This window comes from Manis javanica, chromosome 1 (assembly GCF_040802235.1).
Source record: "Manis javanica isolate MJ-LG chromosome 1, MJ_LKY, whole genome shotgun sequence".
NCBI lineage: Eukaryota > Metazoa > Chordata > Mammalia > Pholidota > Manidae > Manis > Manis javanica.
This window is the reverse complement of record NC_133156.1, coordinates 4256963-4265497: the sequence shown is the minus strand read 5'-3', so window position 1 is coordinate 4265497 and position 8535 is coordinate 4256963. Positions and strand designations below refer to the sequence as shown.

The 8535-nt window shown below is 46.2% G+C and overlaps 1 pseudogene; it reads right to left on the bottom strand.

Annotated features, from left to right (window-relative positions):
- Positions 1–3638: 3638 nt before the first annotated feature.
- LOC140845728 (mRNA export factor GLE1 pseudogene) lies at positions 3639–5373 on the bottom strand (annotated as a pseudogene).
- Between the last annotated feature and the right edge of the window lie 3162 nt (positions 5374–8535).

Genomic DNA, 8535 nt, shown 5'->3' with positions numbered 1-8535 from the left:
ACTCAAAATGGATCAAAGACAGAAACATTAAGGCCTAAAGTCATGAACTTCCTTGAAGAAAACAAGAGGGGAAGCTCACTGACAATGGACTTGTTGATGGTTTTTTGAACTTGACACCAAGAGTGAAAGAAGGCAACAAAAGTAAAAAGAAATAGTAGGATTCTATCAAACTAAAAGGGTTCTGTACAGCAAAGGAAGCAATCAACAAAATAAAAAGACAATCTATAGATTGAGAGAAAATATTTTCAAACCACATATCTGATAAAGGATTAATATCTAAAATATAGGAAGAATTAATGCAATTCAGTAGGGGAGAAAACCCACCAAATAACCCAATTACTAAATGTGCAGGGATGTAAATGGATATTTTTCCAAAGGACACATACAAATTGCCAAGGAGCACATGATGCTACATATCACTAATCCTCAAGGAAATGCAAATCAAAACCACAATGAGGTATCACCTCATACCTGTTAGAATGTCTATTATCAGAAAGGCAAGTAATACCACCTGTTGGATAGAATGTGGAGAGAAGGGTTCCCTTTCACTGCACTGTTAGAATGTAAATTGGTCCTGCTGCTATCTAAATCAGTATGGAGCTTCAATAAAAAATAAAAAATGGAACTACCACATGCTTCAGCAATTCCACTTCTGAGTATTTATCCAAAGGAGGTGAAATCACAAACTTAAAATATCTTCTCTGCTCACTGCAGCATTGCTTCCAATAGCCAGGACATGGAAACAATCTAAGTGTCCACTGATGGATGAATGGACAAAGAAAATATTGTATATATATGCACAATGTGATATATTAAGTTACCAATAAATGGAAATTATTCCATTAGTAACAACATGGATGCACCCTAAGTGAACTAAGTCAAATACTGTATGATATCACTTACACTTGGAATCTAAAACAAAACAGAACAAAAAAGGGATAATTCATACATATACAGAACACATTGGTGAATACCAGAGAAGGCGGGTGTGAGGAGGGGTTAGGGGGTAGGCACGATGGGTGAAGGTCAGAAGTTACAAACTTCCAGGTACCAGATGCGCAAGTCTTGGGATGTAATATACAGCATGGTGAAGATAGTTAACAATGTTGCATTTGTATATTTAAATGCTGCGAGTGTAGATATTAAAAGTTCTCATCCCAAGAAGGAAAGCATCCTAACTATATATAGTGATGGATGTTAACTAAACTTACTGCTGTAATCATTTCACAATGTATAACACATATATCAAATCATTATGTAGAACACCTAAAACACAATGCAATCTGTCAATATATCTCAATTATGAAACTATTCCTTTTAGAATCATCTAGCAGCACTTAAAAACTTACAGTTACAGGAGCGCCGCACAGGCGGTGGGCATGGGCGGGGCCAAAGGCGCCCCGGGGCGGAGCAAGGCGGCGCTGAGGGAAGGGAGCACCGGGCACGGGGAGCTGTCAGCATCCGCTCTCGCAGGGCCGCCCCGCTGGGGGTACCCTTTCCATCATGCGAAGGCCTTCAGGGAACTTCGGCGGCGGCGGCGGGCGATTCGCAGCTTCCTGGGGAGGGAGTAGCGTTCGTCTGGGCGAGGACGGGCAGGAAGCCTACCCTCGTGCGCCTTCTGAGCTCTCGCCCGCGGCCGCCTCGCTCATTCCGGCAGCCCCAGCAGCCCACATCCGCTGGTCCCCAGCCCGGAGGTTCCTGGAGGTCGTCCCGGAGGAGGGCCCCGGCGGCAGCGCCTCAGCAGCCAAGCGGCCTCAGGGTACTGAAGGCGGGAGTGAGCGAGTGCGCGCGAGGGCGAGCGCAGGCCGAGGGCCCACAGGGACGCCACGCAGGCGCGTTGGGAAAATGACCCCGTTGTCATCGCGGCACGTTTCCGGATGGGGGAGGCCTCGGAAGACCTGCGGACCGACCGGTAGAGCGCACGATGGGCGAGACACCCGCCGGGAGCTCATGCTGCTGCAACCCTAGCCTCTCCAATCTTTTATTTTCCTGGGTCTCATCGTTATCTAGTCAGGAAAACGTGGGGTTTTTTTCAGTATCATTAATCAACAATTATATGAGCAACATTATGGTTGGTAGACTCCTCAGATCATCAAGTCTCCCCGCTACCACATACCCCATTACAATCACTGGCCATCAGCTTAGTAAGATAATGTAGAATCACTACCTGACTTCTCTGTACTACACTGACTTCCCCGTGGAACCCCTCCCACATAATGTGAGCTAGTTGTAATGAACCCTTTCTACCCTTCTCCTGCCATTCCCAGCCAGCCTTCCTAGTCCATTACCCTTTCGTAAATTGGTGAAGGGGGGAGTCTAGTAAACATAATGTTACCCATGTACCTGGAGAGTAATGTTAAATAAATAAATAAATAAATAGATAGATAGATAAATAAATAAATAAAAGAATGCAGCAGTGCAGTTTAAAAAAGACATGCGCGCCCATATTTCACAGAACTATTCACAATAGCCAAGCTAAGTGTCCATGAGAAGATGAACAGTGCCATATTATTCAGCCATAACAAAAGGAAAAAATCCTACCATTTACCACAACATGGATGGAGCTAGAGGTTATTATGCTCAGTGAAATAAGCCAGGCAGAGAAAGACAAGTACCAAATGACTTCACTCATATGTGGAGTATAAGAACAAAGAAAAACTGAAGGAACAGGACAGCAGCAGAATCACAGAACCCAACAAAGGACAAACAGCTACCAAAGGGAAAGGGACTAGGGAGGATGGGGAGGCAGGGAGGGATAAGGGCGGAGAAAAATAAGAGGGCATTAAGATTAGCATATATAATGTGAGTGGGCGGGCACAGGGAGGGCTGTGCAACACAGAGAAGACAAGTAAGTGGTGTTTCTACAGCATCTTTCTACGCTTATGTACAGTGACTGTAATGGAGTTTGTGGGGGGAACTTGGTGAAGGGCGGAGCCTAGTAAACATAATGGTCTTCATGTAATTGCAGATTAATGATACCAAAACAATAAAATAAAAAATAAGAAAAAAAAGATTGTATATCAATGACACTTAAATAAAAAAAAAATAGGGGCAGAGGGTGGCAGCCTGAAAGCACATGGACAAACTGCTTAAACAAACTCTAAATCGAAAAAAAAAATCAAAGTCTAGAATAGTACCTCTAGTAAGCTATCTTTTATATGGGAAGAGGAAGACATATATAAAGCAAACCAAAATGCTGAATCCTGTGTGGATATTAATTTTCTAACCAATTATTAAAAAATTTTGACACAATTACAGAAATTTGAACAATGACTGGATATTTGGTCATATTAAGGAAACTTTTTAGGTTTTTAGGTATAAGATTAGTATCTGGTTATGTTAACAGAGAGTTTCATCTTTTAGAGGTACATACGAGGGTCATACTTTTAGAGGTACAAACCTCTTTCAGAGGTACATACCGAAGTATTTTCCAGATAAACCAACATGTTTCTGTGTTTGCCATCTGGGGGAGGGGCGCAGGTGTAAGTATAGATGAAACAAGACTGCCCCGTGTTGAGTCTTGCTGAAGCTGGGGAATGGGTGCATGAGGCCCAATGGGCTGTTCTACTTCTGTATAGGTCTGAAATTTTACAAAAAGAAAGGTAAGCAAAAACCATGGAGAGAATTCAAAGGGAACAACAGGCTATAAAAATAAATTTCTTCCTCAGATATGATAAATGCTTAAAGTTCTTAATAATTTATAGGTCATATAAATTGGTTTTTTAAATCATGAATTCTGGTAGACATATGAACTAAGGGTGAGAACATACAATTTATACAAGTGTGAATTGGTATAAGTTTTGGATGTGAATCAAGAAACTTAAAATTCGTTGACTAATTCACTTCTAGGAATTTATCTCATAATCAGAAATATGGATAAGACATATAAGCTGCTGTGTTATGCATGGTAGTGAGAATAAAGAAACTTAAATATTCAACAGGCATTATTTTTTTCAATAAATTTTAGTATGGGTATATGTTGGAAGTATCAAATTTCATCTGTTAATCATATTTATTTCATATCTACTATGTGTGAAGGCAATACCTGCATTTATTAACAGTACCTTAAAAACATCAAAATACTTTTAATGATTACAGTACTTATGTGCTCAATGAAAAGCAATACACATTTCTGTAAAGTTTCCATTTGTACTATAAGCAGTACTATAAATATTACCGAATGAATTAAAGTATTTTGCAATCAGAAGAAACATGTACTTTTTAAGTTACAATATGAAACTCTACGTAGATGAGTCCAGTTTGGGGTGGGGAATCTCACAGGGAAGAAACTGAAAATGTCACAGTGGCTAACTAGATTAGGAGATGACAAGTGATGTTTGCCATTCTCTATAATAAGCAGGCACTCGTTTTGAATCAGAAAAGTTTTGTTTTTAAGGTTCTCCATTTCAAAGACTGAGAGTCCCTCTGAAGTCCCCTCATGTCACAAGTGGCCCAGATGATCCCCGAGATGAGGCCACACAGCTGGCTGCCTCGGGTGTGTAAGGGAGAAAGGTCAGCCTTCAGGTCTCTGTGCTGCTCTGAGGCGTCCAGCTGCTGGCTGAGGTGCAGCACCTCCTCCTACAGGGCATACCGTCTCCGCAGGTGGATCTGGCCTTTCATCCGCAGCCGCTCCTGTTCCACTTGCTTCAGGCGCAGTTGCTCTGCTTCCTGAAGCTTCAGGTTGAGAATCTTTGCTCTGTGGCGATGCTCAGCTTTTAACTTCTCTTGGTGGGCCAGGGCTTCTCTGGAGCTCTTCTCCATCCATTCCCGTAGGTACTGGACTTCTTGACGCTTCAGCTCCATTCGCTCATCAAACCGCTTCAGTTCTTCAGAAGCCATCTCCGAGAGGTCTGGCGCCTTCTTCTCCTGCTCCTCCTGCTAGTGCCTCAGCCTCTCCACTCCTTTCATTCTGTAAACCAGCCCATACATCCAGATGCAGCCTTCCACTGTGACCCCCAGGGGGAACTGAAGTACCATAGATTCTGCGTGCTGGGACTCACGTTTGCTCTTGGTTCCATTTGCTGTTGAGGAGGCTGGTGAGAAGCCAGGGCTTGTGACAGGAGATGAGGAAACAAATGGAGGCTGGTCTAGGTCTGAAGTAATCTATAGGCTGAAGTTTTTAAGGGAAGTGGGTTCTCGTGCTGATGGGCTAAGACATGATCTAACACCCATCCACAGTAAGAAAATAGCTTGGGAGGAGATGTAACTTCTTCTAAAATATCCTCGCCCCGCAGCATCCAGTCGCGGTCGTTGCGGAGGCGACCTTTCTCTGAACTGCGCAGCGCCTCCAGGGTCTCCCAACAGCGACCCTGCGACGACACGGGTAACGCTCCTGCAGTTTTTGGCAGACGCCTGTTGCAACTGAAATGCTCCAATCAGCCGAGCGGAAATTGGCGCTCGCTTCTGCCTGTGCGGCACGCACGCGCCACCCCTCCCATAAGGCTTATAGCCCGCAGGTCTTCCTCAGCCTCCTCCATCAGGCAGCGCGCCGGGGTGACCCCGGGGTCATTTTCCCAAGGCGCCTGCGCAGCGTCCCTGCCAGCCCTGCCCGCGAGCCCTCGAGCGCGCTCACTCTCCCCCTTGGTACCCTGAGGCCGCTTGGCTGCCGAGCCGCTGCCGCCAGGACCTGCCTCCCGGGCGACCTCGGGGAACCTCCGGGCCAGGGACCAGCGGGTGCGGGCCGCTGGAGCTGCCGGGGTGAGCGAGGCGGGCCCGGGCGCGGGCACGGGAGGCGCTCGAGGGTAGGCCTCCTGCCAGTCCTCGCCCAGACGAACGCTCCTCCCTCCCCAGGAAGCCGCGAACCGCGCGCCGCCACCGAAGTTCCCTGAAGGCCTTCATACAGTGGAAAGGGTACAGCCAGCTGGGCGGCCCTGCGAGAGTGGCCGCTGACAACTCCCCGCGCCCTGCGCGCCCGCCCCTCGCTGCCGCCTTGCTCCATCTAGGGGCACCCTCGGCCCCGCCCGTGCCCACCGCTGGAGCAGCGAGCCTGCAATTGTAAGTTTTTATGAGCTGTTAGATGATTCTAAAATGAATAGCTTTATAATTGAGATATATTGACAGATTGCATTGTGTTAGTTTTAGGTGTACTACATAATGATTTGATGTACTTGTTATACATTGTGAAATGATTACAGCAGTAAGTTTAGTTAACATCCATCACTATATGTAGTAGGATGCTTTCCTTGGGATGAGAACGTGGTCCTGTGAATCTGGTACTGTTTTGCTCATTTAGTTTGTCTTGATTCTACTTCTCCAGAGGTTAGTGAAATCATTTGATACTTGTCTGTCTCCGCCTGGCTTATTTCACTGAGCATAATACCCTCTAGCTCCATCCATGTTGTTGCAAATGTTAGGATTTTTTTTCTTCATCTGGCAGAATAATATTGCTCTATTCATCTTCTGATGTACACTTCGCTTGGCTATTTTGAATAGTGCTGTGATAAACAGGGGTGCACATGTGTTTTATATACGGGGCTGCTGCATTCTGTTATTTTTTTAATGTATGTATGTGTGCATATATTCATTTATGTGATACTTATTCTTTATTTATCATTAGTCTACAACTACATGAATAATATTATGTGTACTAGACTCCCCCCATCACCAATTTACCAATGGGTAAGGGACTAGGAAGGCTGGTTGGGAAGGGAGGGAGAAGGGTGGAAAGGTGGCATTACGATTAGCTCACATAATGTGTGGGGAGGTCCCACGGTCAAGTCAGTGTAGTACAGAGAGTTCAAGTAGTGATTCTATAGCATCTTGCTACGCTGATGGACAGTGATTGTAATGGACTATGTGGGGGGCACTTGATCTGGGGCGTGTAGTCACCATAATGTAGGTCATATAATTGTAGATTGGTTACTGTGAATAGTGCTGTGATAAACAGTGGTGCACATGTCTTTTATAAAATGGGCTGCTGCTTGCTTTCTTTCTTTCTTTCTTTCTTTCTTTCTTTCTTTCTTTCTTTCTTTCTTTCTTTCTTTCTTTCTTTCTTTCTTTCTGTATTTATTCATACTTTCATTAATTCATTTATCTATGTATTTATTCATGTATTCATTAATTCATCTGTCTGTCTATGTATGTATCTATCTGTGTATCTACTTTCTGTCTATATTTCTCTCATTAATATACAATCAGATGAGTAACATTATGTTGACTAGACTCCACCCATCACCAATTTACCAAAGAGTAACGGACTAGGAAGGCTGGCTGGGAATGAATGGAGAAGGGTGGAAATGGGGCATTACGATTAGCTCACATAACGTGGGAGGAGTTCCACGGGGAAGTCAGTGAAGTACAGAGAAGTGAAGTAGTGATTCTATAGTATACGCTGATCGACAGTTACTGTAATGGGGTATGTGGGTGGGTATTGATGATCTGGGGATTGTACTAACCATAATGTTGCTCATGTAATTGTTGATAAATGATATTGAAAAAAACCCGCGTATTCCTTACTAGATAACGATGAGACCCCACCCCCAAAAAAACAGATCGGAGAGGCGATCTGTGCAGCAGCGTCAGCCTGCAGCGGGCGTTCCACCGGTTCCTGCAAGCTGCTGAGATCTCCTGGTCCGTCCGCAGGACTTCCCTGTCCTCCCCCATCAGGCAGCGCGCCGCAGTGACACCGTGTCATTTTCCCAAGTCGCCTGCGTGGCGGCCCAGCCGGCCCTCGGCCGGCGCGTGCGCGCTCTCTCACTCCCAGCCTCGGTACCCTGAGGCCGCTTGGCTGCCGAACCGCCGCCGCCTGGGCCCGCCTCTGGGGCGTCCTTGGGGAACCTCCGGGCCGGGAACCAGCGGGTGCGGGCCGCTGGGGCTGTCAGGATGAGCGAGGCAGGCGCGGGCGCGGGTGCAGGCTCGGGAGGCGCTCGAGGGTAGGCCTCCTGCCCGTCCTCGCCCAGACGAACGCTCCTCCCTCCCAAGGAAGCGGCGAAACGCTCGCTGCTGCCGCCGCCGCCACCGGGGCCCACCACCGCAGCTGCTGCCGCCGAAGTTCCCTGAAGGCCTTCATACGGTGGAAAGGGTACAGCCAGCGGGGAGGCCTTGCGAGAGCAGCCGCTGACAACTCCCCGCGCCCGGCGCGCCAGCCCCTCGCCGCCGCCTTGCTCCACCCAGGGGCGCCCTCCGTCCTGCTCTTGCCCACCGCTGGAGCGGCGCGCCTACAATTGTAAGTTTTTATGTGCTGTTAGATGATTCTAAAATGAATAGCTTTATAATTGAGATATATTGACAGATTGAATTGTGTTAGTTTTAGGTGTACTACATAATGATTTGATATATGTGTTATACATTGTGAAATGATTACAGCAGTAAGTTTAGTTAACATCCATCACTATATATTGTTAGGATGCTTTCCTTCTTGGGATGAGAACTTGGTCCTGTGAATCTGGTGCTGTTTTGCTCATTTAGTTTGTCTTGGTTCTACCTCTCCAGAGGTTAGTGAAATCATTTGATACTTGTCTTTCTCCACCTGGCTTATTTCACTGAGCATAATACCCTGTAGCTCCATCCATGTTGTTACATATGTTAGGATTTGTT